At 37.7% G+C, this 20779-nt stretch overlaps 1 protein-coding gene across 3 annotated transcripts in view; it reads left to right on the forward strand.

The window, feature by feature from the left end:
- The window catches only part of CCDC178 (coiled-coil domain containing 178), a 538381-nt gene that overhangs the window by 59180 nt on the left and 458422 nt on the right, over positions 1-20779 (forward strand). Inside the window, exons 1-2 of one of the 3 annotated variants that reach the window (XM_039463712.2) lie at positions 15560-16153; positions 17115-17218. The exons of 1 other annotated variant lie outside the window; for it this stretch is intronic. The gene's annotated coding sequence lies outside the window, so the exon portion shown is untranslated. Of the gene's footprint in view, positions 1-15559; positions 16154-17114; positions 17219-20779 lie in introns of those variants that run through there. One more of the 3 variants, XM_074383637.1, reaches the window with a different exon arrangement.

Below are 20779 nucleotides of genomic sequence, written 5' to 3' on the forward strand. Positions count from 1 at the left end.
GTTGGTTCTGTTTTTTTATATTCCTTATGTTGGTTTGCCAGAAGGTGAGTTTGCCCCATTTCTAGACATGTGTCCACACTTACCTATGCCCACTTCATTCCTAAGAGCAGAGTTTCATATAAGCTGTAGACCCAACCAATTACTGGGGGCTTTCTTGTTTGTTTGTTTGTTTTTTTCCAGAACCTGCTTAAAAGTAGGACCAGGGTAAACAAAAGGGTTCCAGAAGTAAGCTGAGTTCTGATCACTGCAGAGTACTTTTAGTCCCTCTTATTCAGGATGACTTAATTTTCAGGTGCCTCTGTTGGTTTCTGGAGTACAGTAGGCTCACAACTTGCTCCTGGTGCCATTTTTTATTTGTGTTCTGTTTTGTCTCTTAGGAAGATCAAACTTGTTTTTGAGTCCGGTTATATAGTTCTAAAATGTTCTCTTTTTATAGCCTGTGGTTTGAGCCTAGTAGTTTACTTAGTGTGTAATTTTACCATGTGTCTTCATCTTCATTCTTTACATTTACTTATTTGTTTTGCACCCACATTTATCTGTTGCCTCTATTACATCCAGTGTTCCTCTATTCTGGGCCATTTTCACTGTCACAAAAGCATGCTGTAATACTTACTATCTTACTAAAGCAGTTCTTTACCTCACATTTTCCTGCAGCTTCACGCTGTACTTTTATTTTGTCTTATATTGCATGCCTCACAATGGTTGTCTATACTTGCCAACTTTATTTCTTCTCCCATCCTATCTTCATTGCATTCTGCTGCCTCACTGAGATCAGGCAGTTGTGAACCCCAAAGACCTACACATCTGAGATTCACTGATTGTCAATCTTCACCTTGGATATATCATTGAAAGCATTTGACACACTTGATCACATTTGTTATGTCTTAAAACATGTGCTTTGCTTCAATTTGGTGATACCCTTACTCTTCTGAGTGTCCTCTGTCTTACACTAACTCTCAGGCTCTTTCTCTGGACCCTTGTCAAGTTTCTAGTTTCAAAATAATAATAATAATAATAATAATAGTAACAATAATGTGGCCCAGGAATCAGTCTGTCTGAGATATCTTATGTATTTATAATTACTTTTTAGAGGCTTTCATCCAGTTTCATATTTTCAACTGCTATGCATAAGCTTCTGATGCAATGATTTATGTCTCACCTAACCTTTCTCCTTTATCTGGGAGTCTGCATCCTGCCTTGAGTTTTTATTAGGTATTTCAATGTTAATATGTTCAAAATCAGACTGTTGATTCCTTCTTTAACCTCTGTTAAAATACTCTTTTTCCTTTGTATCCCATGTTTTTAAATGATATCTACATTCATTTGGATTGAGCAAAAGAAAAATCCTTGTCACACTTGACTTCTATTTCTAACAAGAAACACCTATTCTATCAGAAAATCTTACTAGCTCTATCTTTAATGGTATATTCACAATCTGATCATTTACTACCATGAGCATGACTAGGTGGTGTTTAATCCAAAATAATCCCTCATCATAATAACTACTTACTTAACACTTCGCTTACCCTTTCTCAACTCCTAGGTCCTGTCCTCTGCACAACTGCCGGTCTTTCTTCTAAAATGGAAGACAGATTATTTTATTCCCTGCTCATAACTTTTCAGTTGCTTCTTATAACACTGATGGAAAATCTAAAGTCCTAAGGCCTGTTTGATTTGGTCTTGGCTGCCGTATCTGTTTTACAGGGTTTGATTCTGGCTATATAACTGCTTATTTGATGTAATTTTCTAGCAGTTCTGCTCACTCATTGACCCAAGCACACTGTCCTAATTTTTCTTCCACAAACTCACCAAGATTATTTTTCTTTCTAATATGTATTTCAGCAATGCAGATTTACCTCTATTTAATAGGTGAGGAAGGTAATGATGTCAGCATAATGCAAAGTTGTACTACGCCTATATGTGATTGTTTTCCTAGGCAAAGGGAACTACACGGCAAGAGAAGAGTTATAACCACTTCCACAGGGAAGAAATAAGTCTTTGCTTATCTGCTGCACTGGAAGAACCCACTCTAAGAGAAAACAAGGCCCCTCTACCAGCACACCCTATCCCCCAGCCTTGAGTAGCTCTCAGCTGTGTGGGTTGGACTGTCTCCCATGCCCACTCAGTGGCTATCTCAAGCTCTTACAACTGCATTTTCTTCCTCATTCGCTCAGCTCTTGCCAGCCTTGCTCTGGTATTGAGAGCTGCCAACTGATTTCAATATATTGCTTCTGTGCGTTTCAAAGACTCACATTGTGGTAGCACCCAGTGATGCTTAACTATCTACTTGGGTGACCTAGTTGGTGGTAACCATAACTGTTTATGTCCTCTGCTTTTGAAGTTGTAAAACTTGAGTGTGATCTGCTCTGTATTCATCCATTCTTACATTGCTAATAAAGACATATCCAAGACTCGGTAATTTATAAAGGAAATATGTTTAATTGGTTCACAGTTCAGCACGACTGGGCAGGCCTGTGGACACTTACAGTCATGGTGGAAGGGAAAGCAAACATGTCCTTCTTCACATGGTAGCAACAAGGAGAAGTGCCCAGCAAAAGGGGGAAAAACCCCTTGTAAAACCATCAGATCTCGTGAGAACTCACTCACTATCATGAGAACAGCATACGGGTAATCAACCCCATGGTTAAAGTATCTCCCACTAGGTCCCTCCCACGATATATGGGGATAATGGGAACTACAATTGAAGATGAGATTTGGGTGGCAACACAGCTAAACTGTATTTTACTCTTAATATTAATTCTCTTTAAATCCAATAATTTCAGCACATAATTTTTCAGAAAGCACTTTTACCTTCTAACATTACTATAAGTATATAAAAATAGGAGAAACACCTACATTCTCTTGTCTTTGGGTCTTGGCATCTGTAGTTCCCTCAGTCAATGACACTTCTCCAAATAGCCTCATGATGTGTTCCCTCACTTTATTCAAATCTCTCTTTAAATGAGTTCTTCTCCAAGAGGCCTTCCTAAACAACACTTCTAAAATAATACCCACCCTCATAACTCTACCTCCATAACTTCTCTTGACTTTCTTCTTGGCACCTGTCATTATATATCAATTTGTATATGGATTAATTGTCTGTCTCCCTTAGCAGAATGTAAACTTCATTAGGGAAGAGCCTTTGTTTTGTTTACTGAAATACAAATTTTGGCAAATAGCTAAGCAATTAGTAAGCATTTGTTTAATGAATGAATAAATGACTCAGTGTGCGAGTAGTTTCTTTTTCTAAAAGAATTTTGTCAAAAATAGTTTTGTTGCAGACTACTTTGAAAAAATAATTTCTCATTTCCAACTACATATTAAATCAAATAGATTATTTTAAACCTAATAATTAATTTCACAAGTTGGTCAAACTATTGCTAGTAACTTAAATAAAATTGCCAAACTTCTCTTAACTAAAAAGAATTGCTTTAGGATGTTTAATGTTATCATTAATAATTTCCAAGGAGTAATTTCAAACTCTATGGCATAGTAGGAATACTTGATCTTTCAATCAGAAAAATTAAATCTAACTAAATATAGTAATCAAACACATTTGTTTAGTTTCATTCTGTATTTTCCAATAAGAAATTTAAAGGATCCATACTAGATAACACAAACATTTAACCTCTTCAGCTATTTGTTTCTTTCAAGATTGTGGTTATTACAGCCTATTTTATTTTTCCCTCTATCTTATTTTTGCTTTGTGTGTCAGGTGGAATGATGGGTTCTCATTTCCCAGAGATGAAAATTCTGCAGGGAAACAAAAGTCCTGACCCTTACCAAGCAGAATTACAGCTTTTTTGGAATTTACTATTTTCTTCACACATTCCTTGAGCAGGAAAGACATCTATGGGGTATGGGGGGGAGTGGAGATGCATGCAAGTTTGTGGTAGGTGAAAAGCAAAGATAGGTGAGGGAGGATATAGGAACTGAAATCAGGAGATTTATGTGTGTAGAACAATTTGTCTCACATTCACAGGTGAAGCCTTTCCTATGTAATGTGCTTTTTTTATAGTTGATTTTTCTGGGTTATGTTACCTCTATATCCCATTATGTGCTCTGGCTATGGGTATTAAAAACTTCCCATTTTGTTATTCCCAGAGATTTTCACTGATCATTTGATTTCTCCAATAGTTAGGAATTCCAGGATGAAGTTGCACAGGGATAATGGGAGGAGGCATTCTTCCCTTGTTCCTGATTTTGGAGGAAAGCATCTAGCTTCTCACAATTAAGTATGTTGTTATATGTAGGTTATTGTAGGTGTTCTTTATCAATATGAGGAAGAGCCCCTTTATTTCTAATTTGCTGAGAGTTTTAAAATCATTAATAATGTTAGATTTTGTCAAATATTATTTTTCCTCATCTAATGATAGGATTATATAATTTTGTTCTTTAGCCTGCCAGTGTGATAATTACAGTCATTGATTTTTAAATGTTAAGCCAATCTTATGCATCTGGAATAAATCCCATTTGGTATTAGCATAGAATTCTTTTTATAAAATTGTTGGAATGAATTTGTTAATATATTGGAGGAGTTACACTGATGATTGTGAAAACTATTGACCTATAGTTTGCCTTTCTTATAAAGTCTTAGATAGTCTAGTATATTGGGTACTAGATAATGCTGTCCTCATAAAATGAGTTGCTTCTGGTACTATTTTCTTGAAGAGGTTATAGAAATTGGTATCATGTTTTCTTATGTTTGGTAGAATTCACCAATGTAAACATATTGATATGGTGGTTACTGATTTGGAATATTATTAATTAGTGATTCAATTTATTTAATAAATATAAGCCTACTCAGGTTATCTATTTTCCCTTATGTGAGTTTTGGTAAATTGTGTTTTGCAAGAAATTGATTCATTTTATCTAAGTTATCAAATTTGTGGCCATAGAGTTGCTCATAATTTTCCTTCATATATATATATATATATATATATATATATATATATATATTTTGTTTGTTTGTTTGTTTGTTTGTTTTGTTTTGTTCTGTTTTGTTTTGAGATGGAGTCTCACTCTGTTGCCCAGGCTGGAGTGCAGTGGTGTGATCTTGGCTCATTGCAACTTCCGCCTTCTGGGTTCAAGTAATTCTCCTGCCTTAGCCTCCCAAATAGCTGGGACTACAGGCATCCACCACCATGCCCAGCTAATTTTTTTGTATTTTTAGTAAAGACGTGGTTTCCCCGTATTTGCCAGGCTGTTCTCAAACTTCTGACCTTGTGATCTACACACCTCATTCTCCCAAAGTGCAGAGATTACAGGCGGAAGCCACCTTTAATGTTCATGGCATCAGTAGTGATGACCTCTGTTTAACTTTTTGATATTCATAATTTATATCACCTCTTTTTACTTGGTTAGCCTGGTTAAAGTTTTGTCAAATTTATTGACCTTTTAAAAGAACTAGCTTTAGGTTTTATTGTCTCCATTATTTTCTAATTTTAAATTTCACTATTTCTGTTTCAATTAATAAGATTATTTTTTCTTCTGCTTGTTTTACTTATTTTTCTCTTCTTTCTCTAGCTTCCTAAGGTGAAAGCTTTATTTACCTTATATCTTGCATTTTTCTATTCTGTGCATTGCATGCTATAATTTCAATCTAGGCACTGTTTTCACTGCATCCCACAGATTTTTGACAAGTTATGTTTTCACTTTCACTTGGTTCAAAATATTTTTTACATTTTTCTTGAGACCAATTTTTGACCCATGTGTTATTTAGAAGTATATTATTGAATTTCTAAATAATGGATAATTTTCTGATCATTTTTTCTGTTATTGATGTCTAATTTCATTGTGATCTAAGAATGATTTTAATCTCATAGACTTGTTAAGCTATATTTTATGGCTCAAAATGTGGTCTATCTTGGTGAATGTTTCATGTAAGCTTGACTTACATGGAATAATGTGTATTCTGATGTTAAATGAAGTATTCCATAAATGTCAATTAGATTCAGTTGATTGATTATGCTGTTTAGTTCAACTATAGCCTTTCTGATTTCTGCTTGCTGGATCTCTCAATTACTGTTAAAAGTATGTTGATGTCTCTATAGTCAGGCAGCACATAACGTTGTTTTGGACAATGCCAGACCACATATACAATAGTCATCTGATAAGAGTATAACGAAACTGAAAATATCCAGTGATCACATAGCAATCATAAACTTGTAGTGTGATGCATTACTCATGTGTTTGTGTTGATGCTGGTGTAAACAAACTCACTGTGCTGCTAGTCTTATAAAAGTAAAGGAAGTCCAATTGTATAATACTTGATAATGATATCAAATGTCTGTGATTTATGTGTGCATTATACTATTCATTGTTATTCTAAAGTATACTTCTGCTTATATTAAAACAAAAGAAGTTCACAATAAAACAGCTTAATGCAGGCCTTTCAGGAGCCATTGTGGAATAGGACATTGTTATAGTAGAAGATGACAGCCCCATACATATTATTGCCCTGAAGAGCTTCTAGTAGGATGAGATGTGGAGGTAGAAGAGGCAATATTGATGATCCTAAACCTGTATAGGTCTAGGATAATATGTGTCTTTGTGTCTTAGTTTTTTAACTTAAAGGGTAAAAATAAAATTAAGTAGAAATAAAATTAAATAAAATAGAAAAAAATTAAATATATTAGAGAATATATTTTTGTACAGCTGTACAATATGTTTGTGCTTTACACTGTTATTACAAAAGAATTCGTTTTTAAAAGTTACAAAATGAATAAGTTAAAAAGTTATAATATTCTACAGTTAATTTATTATTGTTGAAGAAAAATATTTTAAAATAAATTTAGTGTAGCCTAAGTGTACGGTTCTTAAAAATTCTACAGTAGTGTGATGGCATAGGCGTTCACATTCACTCACCATTCACTCACTCACCCAAAGCAATGTCCAGTCCTGTAAGCTCCTTCATGGTAAGTTTCCCTATACAGGTGCACCATTTTTTATCTTTTATATCATAGTTGTACTATACCTTTTCTGTGTTTCAATATACTTAGACACACAAATATTTATCATTGTGTTATTATTGCCTAAAGTACTCAGTAAAGTAACATGCTCTACAGGTTTGCGTCCTAGCAGCAGTAGACTACACTATGTAGCCTGGATGTGTGGAAGGCTACACCATCTAGGTTTGTGTAAGTACATGCTATGATGTTTACATTATGACAAAATTGCCTAATGATGTACTTCTTAGAATATATTTCAATCTTTAAGTGACACATGACCATATAATGGTGGTTTTACTATTTTTCTTTCCAGTTATGTTAGTTTTTGCCCTGTGCATTTTGATGTGGATATACATCAATGTGCAAGCATATGAAGAATTGTCAGCCAGGCGTGGTGTCTCATGCCTGTAATCTCAGCACTTTGGGAGGCCAAGATCATGAGGTCAAGAGATCGAGACCATACTGGTCAATATGGTGAAACCCCATCTCTATTAAAAATACAAAAAATTAGCTGGGCATGTTGGCACGTGCCTGTAGTGCCAGCTGCTCAGGAGGCTGAGGCAGGAGAGTCACTTGAACCCAGGAGGCAGAGGTTGCAAGGTTGCAGTGAGCTGACATAGTGCCACTGCACTCCAGCCTTGAGACAGAGAGAGACTTTGTTTCAAAAAGAAAAAATAAAAAAGAATTGTCATGTCTTATTGGAAGATTTGCCAATTTATCATTATGGAATACCCATCTTTATCTCTTATAATATTTCTTGTTAAAAGGCTGCTTTGTCTTACATTAATAAAGCCAATTAATTTTTCTTTTAATTTGTGTTAGTATGGTATATCTTTCTCCATCCTTTTACTTTTATCCTATCTGTGTCCTTATATTGAGAATGTGTTTCTTGTAGATAACATATAGTTGAGTCTGGTTTTTTAGTCACTCTGTCAGATTCTCTTTTAATTGGTGTATTTAGACCATTTATACTTGGAATGATTATTAACATAGTTGGGGGAATATCTGGCATATTTGCAACACTTTACTATTTATTGAACTTTTTCTTAGTTTCTTGTCTTTTTAAATCTTCCTCTCTGTTTCTGCCTTTTCTGGTTTTAATAGAGCATTTTATATAATTTCATTTTGTCTTCTCTCATAGGATATCAGATATACTTCTTAATTTTCTAGTGGTTGACCTAGAATTTACAGTATACTTTTATAATTAATGTAACTCTACTTTAAAAAAATTCTGCACTGCTTGATGGGTAATTCAGGTAATTTAGATTATTCCCGATTTTTCCCTCCTGACACTTATGACATTGCTGTCACTTTTTCATTTATTGACATGCTAAAATCATTCAGTATATTGCTTCTACTGTTATTTTGAACAGTTATCTATTAGACCAAGTAAGAATACAAAGAAATGGCTGGTCACACTGATTCACACCTGTAATCCCAGCAGTTTGGGAGGCCGAGAGAGGTGGATCATTTGAGATAAGGCATTCAAGACGAGCCTGACCAACATGGTGCAACCTCATCTCTACTTAAAATGTAAAAATTAGCTGGGTGTGCTGGCCATGTGCCTATAATTCCAGCTGCCCAGGAGGCTGAGGCAGGAGAATCGCTTGAGCCTGGGAAGTGGAGGATGTGGTGAGCTGAGATCATGTCACTGCACTCCATTCTGGGCAACAGAGTAAGACCCTGTCTCAAAAAAATAAAATAAAATAAAATAATACAAAGAAATATTTATTTTACCTTTACTTATTCATTCTCTGATGCTCCTTTTTTAAACGTAGATCTGCGTCTGAACTATATCATCTTCCTTCTCTCTGAAGAACTTCTTTTAAAATGTCTTGCAAGGCAGATCTACTGGCAACAAATTACTTCAGTTTTAGTTTGTCTGAGAAAGTCATGATTTCCTCACTTTTGAAAGATAATTTTGCAAGATACAGAATTCTAGGTTGGTGAGTTTCTTTCTCTCAACACTTCATGTATCTCAGTCTACTCTTTTCTTGCTCACATGGGTTTTGAGAAGTCAACTGTAACTCTTTGCTCCTTTCTATGTAAGGTGTTTTTTTTCCCTCTGCTTCTTTCATGATTTTTAAAAAATAGATTTGTTTGCAGTTTGGATGTGCTGTGCCTAAATTTGGCTTTTTGGGCAAATTATTTTTTGGCTTTTCTTGGGTGTTCTCTGAGCTTTTTGGATCTATCATTTGGTGCCTGACATTTATTTATGAAAATTATCACTTGTTATTGCTTGAAATATCTGTTAAAAGGCTGCTTTGTCTGACATTAATAAAGCCAATTAATTTTCTCTTCCTCTTCTGGTATTTTTATTGTGACTATGTTACAGCCTTTTGTAGTTGTCCCACAGTTTGTGAATAGTTGGTTCTGTTTTATTAACGTATTTATTCTCTGAGATTTTCAGATTTGAAAGACATATATTCAGAGATTCTCTCCTGAGCCATGTTCAGTCTAATAATTAGTCAGCAAAGACAATCTTTATTTGTTATAATGTTTTTGATATCTAGCATCTCTTTTTAATTCTTTTAAAGAATTTCCTTCTCTCTGCTTATATTAACCATCTGTTCTTGCACATTATCTACCTCTTCAATTAAAGCCCTTAGCATAGCAATCATAGTTGTTTTAAATTCATAGTCTGACAATTCCAGCATCTCTGCCATTATCCTGGTCTGGTTCTGATGCTTGCTCTATCTTTTCACACTGTGTTTTTTGCTTTTCGGTATGCCTCATAACTTTTTGATGAAAGATGTATTTGCCTATCGCTCTCCAATTTGAGGGTCCATGGTTTCCCCTGTGACCTCACTTCTGTGATGCATGTAAGAAACTTGTTTTTTTTTTAGGGCAGAGTGGTGATTTCTAAGTTCTGTATGTGCCCGAGTCCCTCCTTGCTTTCTCAGGCCTAGGCGTGGTGACAGCTTTCAGCTACTGGTAGCCTTATAGAGAATACCACCCCTGATGGTTTTCCTTAACCTTGTCACCTTTGTTAAACAATATCTTTATTAGGTTTTGCTAAGTGACTTCACTTCAGCATTTCATCTGTTTCTTGACAGGATCCCAACTAATGAAAACATTGTTCTTTCTGACACTCATCATCCACCTCCCTCATGATTATCATGATCATTTTGTTTGGCTCATGTTTCACAGGAAAAATGTAGTAAACCATACTTAATTAGTTGTTTGAAGGTGATTTTTTATGCATCGCTATAAAACAGGCTTAGCAATATATTGTGAAGTGTACTGAGTTGAGTCACAGTTGGGTTTGAGTTTTATTCTACTCATTGCAAACTGTGTGGCTCTGGAACAAGTCACTTAATTTGTTCCAAATCACAGTTGCTATGAAAAAGAAAGATAATATTTGTTTCAAGAGATAGATGTGAGGAGAGTAAATTGCACAGTCTGACGTGTGACAATGTTCAATAAGTAAATGGTAGTAAAACTACAGTAATTATTATTCAGAACTTTTTCAGGAAGAGTAAATACCAATGAATAAACTTAGAAATTAGCAAGTGATCATGCTCATTGATTACAGAAAGAGCCATGAGCAAAGATAAGTGTTTCTTAATTTTCTTTCACAGTTTTTCAGTGAAAGACAATTCAGGAGACCTCGTCGTGATATGTGTATGTGTGTGAATATATACACACACATGCCGATAGAGAGATAGATGGACAGACACTTGCATATGCTTCTCCATTCAAGTATATTCTCATTTGACTTGTTTTGACAGTAAAAGAAAATTTTATACCAGACTGCTAGGTTCCTATAATTAAAAGGAAAAAAGAAAATATCAAAGGTAATGAAGACTATCAAATATGAGAGTATGCTTGCTACTAAAAGGACTGTTGTGCACAGTAGTCAAGATAGGATTTCTGGTATAGATAATAAGCTTAAATCACCAGAATAATTTTACACTATAGTATCTAGGTCTATTTCCATGAGAAGTCAGAGATATAGAAACCATACCTGTAACAGTTTCTGAGTCTGCTACTTTCCAAAATCATGATCAATTCTAGGACACTATGTTCGGTTATAGATAATGCTACCTTATAGGCAATACCTAAATGTGCTAAGAGTGTTGTGAGTCAGCTAACATCATGACTGTTTTAGAGAATAGCAATTTAATTTTCCCCAAACAGTGCAGAAATAATATCGACAGCTTATTAAATGACATGAATTTCACAGGCTGTATCTTTATTGAACATTCCCTTTATATTCACTTTTATTTTTATTTTCTATAACTCACTTCTTTTCACAAAAAAATTTAAGGCTAATACAACAAAAATATATAATGCAATACTAATATAACGTAAGCATCAGTAGAAAATCAGGACCAAAGAGCTAATATAATTGCTTAAATTAAGCTTAACATCTGGCAGACAAGACATAGGGGATACTCAGCTATATAGATCTCACAGTTTACACATGATTTACACTAGTTTCTACACCAGTCTGATTTGTCCTTGCACTTAACCTTTTCAAACCTTTCTCACTTTTTCCCTCTTTCTATCCCCTCCCACACACTAGCACATGCACGTGTGTGCACACACACACGCCCCAGGTTCTTACATAGAATTTTGCATGAGACCATTGAATGATAGGATGGACAGTATAATCTGAAACTTTTTAAAGTGTAGTGGTTTGCTTCATATGACTTTTTAATATAGTTCCCTTTGATAAATTAGAAAGAGTGATGGAACACAGTAAAAATGACTCTGTAATGTAGTAAGGTAATAATGTTTGAATACATAATCTGGTGTTGGTTTCATCTGCTTCAGAAAAAGGACTTAAAGCATGTCCAAAAGACACAGTACTTTACGTCTTTAAAACAACTTATATTCTGTAAATTGTATCCTTTCAGGCAAGCTTTATTAAAACTGCCCAGAGAGAGTCTGAGGTTGTGTTCTCTGATGAAGTGTTGGAGTCTACGTATTCCACAAAGCACACAGATTGAGAACAGATCCACATCTTTTATGACAAACAGATGGGATGAATTAAAGCTTATGAGGAAACTTGAGGAGCACTGGCCTGGATAAATGACTGCAACTTACACACAGAGGGAGACAACAGAGATATCTGTAGGAACGTTTAGCATTTAGGATCATCTAACATTAGCTTTAGGAAGCTGTAATGGTAATCTTTATCACATGAATGGGGTTAAGGTGGTTTCCACATTCTATACCATTTATGAAAAGGCAAAATGGACCAATTTTGAAATAATTGGAATAATAGGCCATTATAGGGAAATATCAGTAATACTAATTTGGATCTTCTTACTTTCTCATTGCATATCAGTATGAGTTACAAAATAAAAATGAATTGGTCGCTGTAAGAAGTAATTCAATGTAAGCAAATTGAATTTTGGAGAATGCTGCCAAAGACAGTAATTTTTAATTTAGAAACATTGATATCATGTCACTTTCAGATATGATTAGATACTAGTTACAGTTACCTATTGTGGACCCTTATGTTCTATCTTAATAAAATATTATTTATAGTAATCTTAATAAAATATTATTTGTAGTAAGAGGATTTAGCTTATTCTCTGTGACAGGTGTGATATGCATTTAGTTACCCTAAAAGTGGCTACAAATAATTCTGATGTAAGTTTTTAAAGGAGTATAGAATACTCCTTGTTAAATCTAATTCATGAAATGGTCTAGCATTGTCAGGAACTATATTAAAACATAAGCATGCTCAGGTCCTAAGAACTAATTGGATAAAGGATGATTAGGAAGAGAAAACCAAGAACACTTGGAAGATAAGTACATGGCTGAACATGTTTCATATACTGAAAGCTTGCTTCGATTTAACTATGTGTCTGTCCAATGTCTTTACTTGTTATTTTCTTCTTAAAGTAGCTTTTTTCAGTGTGGGTCTGTGAATGTGAATTTTTTTTTTTTTGAAAATATTTTTAACTCTGCTCCTGAATGATAGTTTCGTAGGAAATCTGTTTTTATTTGATTACTGTCTTCTCTATGCATGACTATTATATTCTTTTACTCTGCTTTCAATTCTTGCTGTTGAGAAATTGGATATTTATGTTTGTTCTGCTTTTGTGGAAAATCTGGTTTGCTATTTGCTAATAAGATCACCTTGCCTATTGCACAGAAGGAAAAATACCTTTTCCTCTGTACATTTAGGTTCATAGCTGAGGCCCCTATAACAAAAAAAAAAAAACATATTAACGAGAGAAAAGCATACACATGGAAGTTTTACATGACCCTGAGAGCCTTCATAAGGAAACGAATACCCAAAGAAACAGTTAAACCTGAGTGATTTTTTCTAGTAGGTTTGATGAAGAATGAATAGTCATGGAAAAATGCGACACACAGAAAGTGTATGAGCTAATGGTAATAAACTGGGGAAACTTAACAAGGCCTGTTGGGTTGGATTCTTCTCTGTGTCCCTGTGTCTTCAGCGATAAGGAATAAGGATGCTACTTTCCTCCAGGTATAGAGAGGGCACTTCCCACATGAGGGTCTTATGACCTAAGCCTGGGGACGGTCAGAAAATCCTTTCCAGGTTTTATGACCTTCTTCCAGAAAGATGGATGGAGAAGAAGGTCAGCATGACCTTTCTGCTTCTGCAATTTTCTAAAATTTCTTCAACTTACAAAATTTTAGGGTAGCATATCCTAAACCCCATCCCTACTAGGTTCTTGTTTATGATGATGTCTGATACTGATTTTGCAGTGTCCGATTTCTGTTCTATGTGGGTTTCTGCTATAATCCTGCATTGCGTTTATTGAGATACTCCAATATTTTTTATTTTAAAATACCTACTTTTGTTTATGTGAAGTAAGTTAATATGTGTATTAGCTTTTTTTTTTAGCTGTGTAACAAATTACTGTAATTTTAGCAGTTTAAAACAATGTCCATTTATTAGCCGCACAGTTGTCTAAGTAAGAAGTCCAAGTGAGGTTGCCTAGGTTGTCTGCTCAGGGTCCCATGAGGCTGAAATCAAGGTGATGGCAGGACATAGTCTTTTTTGTAGATGAGGTTTTGCTCTGTCGCTCAGGTTGGAGTGCAGTGGTGCAATCTTGACTCACTGCAACCTCTGCCTCCCAAGCTCAAGTGATCCTACTACCTCAGCCTCCTGAGTAGCTGGGACCATAGGTGCGTGCCATCATACCTGGCTAATTTTTTGTATCTTTGGTAGGGCTGAATATGTTGGCCAGCTGGTCTTGAACTCCTGGCCTCAAGTTATCTACCTGCCTTGGCCTCCCAAAGTGCTGGGATCGCAAGCATAAGCTACTGTGCCCGGCTAGCACATTTTCCCATTTGGAGTCTGGTGTTCTCTTCCAAGAACATTCGGATTATTTGTAGAATTCAGTTCCTTGCAGTTGTAGGACTGAGGTCCCCATTTCCTTGCTCGCTGTCATCTGTGTCATTGTCAGCTGCTAGAGGCTGCCTGCCTTCCTTGCCATAGGGTCTTGTCAGACTTCAAAGCTGATAATAGATAATATCCCTTTGATAAATCCCCGTGATGCTTCAAATCTTTGACTCCAGGAAGAGGTCAGTCCCTTTTAAGGGTTTTCCCAATCAAGGCCAATCCATCCTAGATAATCTCCCTTTTTCAAGTCAATTGTGTTATGTAACAAACTAATCAGGAAAATAAAATCCAATCATATTTAAATCCTGAGGATTATGGGGATGTGTATAGCAGGGGTAGTATCCTTGGGGTCCATTTTAGAATTCTGCCTGCCACAATAGGGATTTAGCAATTATCAATGAGTTCTAATTAATTAAGAGAAACTTGTTAAGAATGAGATTTCTTAACAAGAGTTTTATTTTATGAGAAAAATCTAGGTATTGTTTTAATATGCACATTTAGATACATGAATACATATTTACTGGCATGCAAATGATTCATTTGGTTTATAATTTAACATTGTATTGAGAACAAGCCAAAGTTTAATAATTAATGGAGGGAGATAGGAAAGTGGAGTGCATTCTGGAATTCATTTTTTAATTAAAAAAGAGCTCTGCTTTTGCATATATTAATTCAAGATTAAGACCTTCTACCAGTTTGCTAGTTCTGGCTTCCTTTTTTCCCATCTTTGGCTGAAAGGATCATATTACAGGTATGGACTTGTTGGTTTTCCCCTCTTAGAAAGGATTACTAATTAAATTGCCTCTTAAAGTAATATACTTTGCTGATTTAACCTTGGCAGGCAGTTCCCAGTGTTGCCTGGAAAAATGATTTCTCTGGATGAGAATGTGTATCTTTATTCTGATCCTATTTAACCATCTTTAGTTTATAGTCCAGTGTTTGTTTTCATTCAAGAAGACAGTGAGAATAGTATAAGGCACAGATGTCTTTCTCTGAAGCCTATTTCAGTTCACAGTGTATATTCACAGATGAAGAAACAAAATTTAGGTGATATATTTTGCGCTATCTATCTATCTGTCTATCTATCTATCTGTCTGTCTGTCTGTCTCTCTGTCTGTCTGTCTGTCTATTGACCGACAAGGCTGGAGTGCAGTGGCGGCGATTCTGGTTCACTGCAGACTCTAACCACTGGGCTCAAGGTATCCTCCTGCCTCGGCCTCCCAAATTCCTGGGACAGGACACGCCACTGCACCTGGCCTATCACTTAGTATTCTGTCAGAAGGATTGATGCTTCAAAAATCTGCTTTTGAAAGAAACAGACCGTTAGACAAACGGCTTGACTTCGTCATTTTCCCCACTTCAACCCTCAGACAGTAAGAAAAGCCATCCTTTCCACCTTAACAGTTTGTTTAGGTTTCTCAATACTGAAATCACCTTAGAACTAAGAACCAGACCACGTGGGGTTATCGCATGGAGTCCTGGTTTTATCGTCCCAAGGGGCAAGAAAGACTTAGAGGCCCTGCGGTCCTCGCGGGCGAAGTCTGTGATCCCCTCTCATTCTAACCTCACTGCTGTAGGAAAGGGCGTTGACTTGTCTCCACTCCCTCCCTCTAAGAGGAAAAGGAGTTGAGCTGGCAAGTCGGTTACAAAAGAAAGGGAAAGGAAGCTGAGCAGGGGCGGCCCGGAGCTCGGAAACGTGGGGAGTCGGGGGCCAAGGCCTCGAACCAGGAGGTCCCGGAGCCGCAGCCGTCCGGCTCTCCAGAGGTTGCCTGGACACCGAGTAACCGACCAGGGGCCTGCGCGGCAGCGGAGCCGGCGGGGTGGGCGGCGCGGCCTGGAGAGACGCGCGGGGACACGCGCGGAGCCGGTGAGTCGGGAGCGCTGGCGCCTCGGGCCCGGGGAGCCGCCGAGTGGTGCCCACTCCCCCTGGCGGCCTGCCTGTGCAGCTCCCGCGGAGAACCAGAGGAGAACCGGACCAGGTTTACCGGCTGCCCTGAGGGCGTTACTGTCGCTTTGTCACCCCTTCCGGAGGCGGCGGGGAGTCCTGGCCCCCGCGTGTCCTGGGACCCCAAGTGTTTAAAACCAATTCTCCAATCCCCCAGTCCCATAATACCCCATTCCTCCAGCCCCAGTCCCTCGGTCTGCCTCTTCCCCTGTCCTCCAGTCCCCTAATCCTCCAACCCCTGTCCCCCAGTCCCCCAGTCCCCCTGTCCCCCGGTCCCCCTGTCCCCTGGTCCCCCAGTTCCCCTGTCCCCCTGCCCTCCCTGTCCCCCAGTCCCCCTGTCCCCCGGTCCCCCAGTCCCCCTGTCCCCCTGCCCCACAGTCCCCCTGTCCCCCTGCCCTCCCTGTCCCCCAGTCCCTCTGTCCCCCTGTCCCCCGGTCCCCCTGTCCCCCGGTCCCCCAGTCCCTCTGTCCCGCTGTCCCCCTGTCCCCCTGCCCCCCCAGTCCCCTAGTTCCCTGGTCCCCCTGTCCTCCAGTCCCCCTGTCCCCCGGTCCCCCGGTCCGCCGGTCCCCCAGTCCCCCGGTCCCTCTGTGCCCCGGTCCCCCGGTCCCCGAGTCCCCGAGTCCCCCAGTCCCTCTGTCCCCCGGTCCCCCTGTCCCGCAGTCCCCCAGTCCCCCAGGCCGCACTGCCAGGGGAAGGGAAACAGAGTCTCCCTCTGCTGGCCGCCTAGAGGAACTTCATTTTGTCTGTAACTGCGTCTCTACCGTCTTACTCCTTTAAAGTAATTTCCACCTTTTATTTTGCTTATAAGGCCGCCTTGTGGTGGCTCATGTATTATTCCCTTGAACCGTTGTTGATTTCTTCTCTTGATATTTCATTTTTCAAGTGCCTGCTCAGTCAAGTCACATACTGAACAGCTTCCTGGAGGAGAGGCTGACAATTTAAAGCACCCCAAATGGGATGATCCACTCCAACACCTCCCCTTTAAAGGTGAGAAAAGTGATGTTCACAGCTGATTTATGATTTGACCAAGGTCAGATCCAGCAACTTCAAACTCACGAATATAAGGATCTCCCGATTGCCAATTAAAAGCAGTTTTTATTATCGTTTTCTTGACATTCATCCACTGCTCAATAAATATTTGTGAATTGACTTGGTAGCTTATCACGCCTATTTATCATTGGATAGTGTGTTGTGTATTGCTGTGGGCATCTTGACCCAAATACAGCATTCTTGAGATCTCCCCCAAATATTGTTTCTTGGTCCTGCTGTAGTAATAGGTTTTAGAATAACCCTTAACAAGTTTAAGAACTCAGAGACATGACTATTGCAAGACACATCCAAGAATCTAGAGGATTTTCAGCTGTTTATGTTGAATTGTTATTTAGACATTCGTACAGAAATTAGTGCATTTTTATCTTGAATACATAATACTTCTCACTTAATTGTTGTAGTCATAAAGGTTTTATTATAAACTATATCTGACTAATTTCCAGAACTATCAAAAATACGAGTTTGATTGTTAGTCTACCCACTATCCCTGGATGGGATCCTTTGGGATTGCTCCCAGAACTTTTATCCACCACCCAGACTTCCCTCTCCTGCTCTTACTTCAGATTCAACACAACCTCAGACTCAACTAACTTGTTACCACATCCTCAGAAGTTTTCTATATTCCATAGCAGTGAATGGGATAACTGCATATATTCTTCTTTCTTTTACCATTAGAATATGGACTTCATTCTTACACAGGCTTATTCCACCAGTCTAGAACCATGATTTCCAAGAGCACTGGACTTATAAATTCCCAAACTTGCACCTAAAAAAAAATTCTAGAAACAATCGATGGATTCTTCTTGACCCCAGTTGGTTCAATTTGCCTGTCCCAAGAGCATTTATGTTGGGCATGGGGTTGCCACGATTGACAGCACTGTCAGACTATGTGGATGGAGTGGGAAAACAATTTCACAAAAGAGAGGAGCCCTCTAGGAAAGAGAATTTCTTGCAGGGGGAGGGGGAATCATATTTGTCTACCCAGAATTTATCTAGGTTTATGGGACTGAAAATTAATGAGATTAATGAGAATATTGGCTGCTAAAATGCTAGACTCTGGAGTACAGAAAAAATGGAAAGGAAGATGATGTATGGTGAATGAGCAGGGAAAAGCAGAAAGGTTAAGCAACTGGAATATTTAAAGTAGTTAAAGAATTTGTATTGAGGTAATGATATAGGGAGAGAATTGGACTGATTATTTTATAAGCATCTGGTTATATACTGGTGGAAAATTAGTATATCTGCAAGCAGGTGGTTGCATGTGTATGAGCCCTAATGGCCATGGTAACTTCATGTCTGTTTTCTGCACAATAACACTAATTGTGTGGGTGTGTGTGCATGCCATATGTGACTGATCTGTGGATCTTATTTGACTTACTCTGGTTGGTCTTAAGTTGGAACTAGGGGCAATAATTGGGAAAGCTGGCAGTCACCAACAAAATCCTGACTGTTCCAGGCTGATTACTGTGAAAGTTATGGTTTGGCTTTCTGGACTGGTTGATGCAGATGTGTGGATTAGAGTTTTATTTTCATGTGTAGTCTAGCCATTGTTCCTTTTCAAATTACAGTCAATGTTCATAAAATTTCAGTAGGTAAATTTAAACTTACCCTCATATTAGCAAACTGATATTTGCATGCATTGTTATTTATGGTCATGTAATTTGTTAATGAACCCTAGTTCATTAAATTTAAATTATTACCATTTATTAAGTGGTTATTATATGCTGGTGAGTAGACTAAATATTCTATACACGTGATCTTATTTTAACCCTCACAATAACACTGTGAAGTATTGTTATTTTCACCATTTTCTACAGCAAAAGACTGAAGCTCAAATACACTAACTACCTTTCCCAAGGTCAATAAGGAGGCCCGTAGGGACTGAATTCTACATCTAATTGATTGAAAAGCCACATTCATTGGCTTTTTATTAAATTGCATGATAATATCCTATTTTAATCATGATATGTCAATTTCATGTTCATTTATATCTATGAATATTACCATCTGGCCTCCCTTTCTGGGTACTTATTGAATGTTTGTGTGAACAGAAGTAATTAAAAGACCTCTGATATGAACCGAAGGGATTCAAGCTACCCTTAGATGCTGGAAAACCTTTGGATTTAACCACAAACTAATGAACTGGATAAGATACCTGGGCATGTTAAATAAAATAGCACAGGTGGAGGGGTGACGATATGGTGGAAGGGACAGTAAAAGAACACAGCCAACAAGGTATAGTTTTCATGAATATTAGTTATTTGAACATCCCTGTACTGATGGTAAGTTGTTTCATGGACAAACTAGACAATTTTTTTTTCATTAAAAATGTTTTTTTTGTGTGAATGAGACTTTGTTATTTAAATTTATTTTCCTTGAGGTAAAAACTGTCCTCATAAATTGTAATTGTTGAGCTTAAAAATTACACTTACGACCAATTCTTTGAGAGGCCGAAAAAGCTGAGCATTTTTGCTAGCGAAGTTATGTTAGCCAGAGGTAATTTCACTCTAATCACCTTAAGTGTTCCATTGCTTAGGAAACTCCGTTTGCTTGGTTTGTACTCCTAGAGCAACTTTATTACAGGCAAAGAATATGGCATAGCACAGAAATAGCGCAAGAAAAATATGCGTGAACAAAGGCCCAGAGATCCCAAGCACAGGTTTCTTTGTTTTCCCACCTCTGGGTCACACAGGTGCTCTTAGCCTGTACCAGTCCGTAACCACTACTGGTGTGCACGTGAAGCACTTCTGTGGCAGGAGACTCAAATCTGCTCACAGTGGAGATCTCTTATGATAAGCTTTTCATGTAGACATATTCTAGCTATGTTACCAGACTTTAATTTCAATGTCTTCCTCCCCCAGGCTCCACTGAAATTAGGTGCAATTATAAATTCAATTATTATTACTAAACAGTGCTGGCAGGCTGATACATCTTGCTTTGAAACAATTCATGGATCCATGGTTACAAAACATCATTTACCTTTAGTTAATACATTCTACAGCATTGGGCAAGGGTCAGTAGCTCTGGAGATAAACTGCAATCAATCCAAACCAGCTAAGATGAACCTATTACATGCGTAGCTTATGGACACAACAATAAATGTTCAAGTCTTTTCCACATTAAAACCGGAAAACAAATAGCCTCTTCCTTTGCATCGACACATCTCACTTCATGTCTAGCTCTTTCCAGCTCATATCTGCTCAAGTCCTAGAAAGAGTGGTGTTTGCATGTCTTTCATCATCGTCATTCTTTCTGTCCTGGACATCTTGTTACCTAAACTCTGCTGCTATCATTTATGGGAAATGCTTGTTTTAAGGTCATCCAGGACCTACTGCTAGATGAAATGGACCTGTTTTCATTTTTCTAGCCTTTGTCTTATGTGACTTTTTGGAAACTCCATATTGAAACTCCTTTCTCTTGTTTACTATTATACCGTGCACTTGTTTCTTCAATTTCTGTAGAAATTGTTAAGATTAATTATTCTTGACTTTAATGTCA

Source organism: Saimiri boliviensis, chromosome 13 (assembly GCF_048565385.1).
Source record: "Saimiri boliviensis isolate mSaiBol1 chromosome 13, mSaiBol1.pri, whole genome shotgun sequence".
NCBI classification, from domain to species: domain Eukaryota; kingdom Metazoa; phylum Chordata; class Mammalia; order Primates; family Cebidae; genus Saimiri; species Saimiri boliviensis.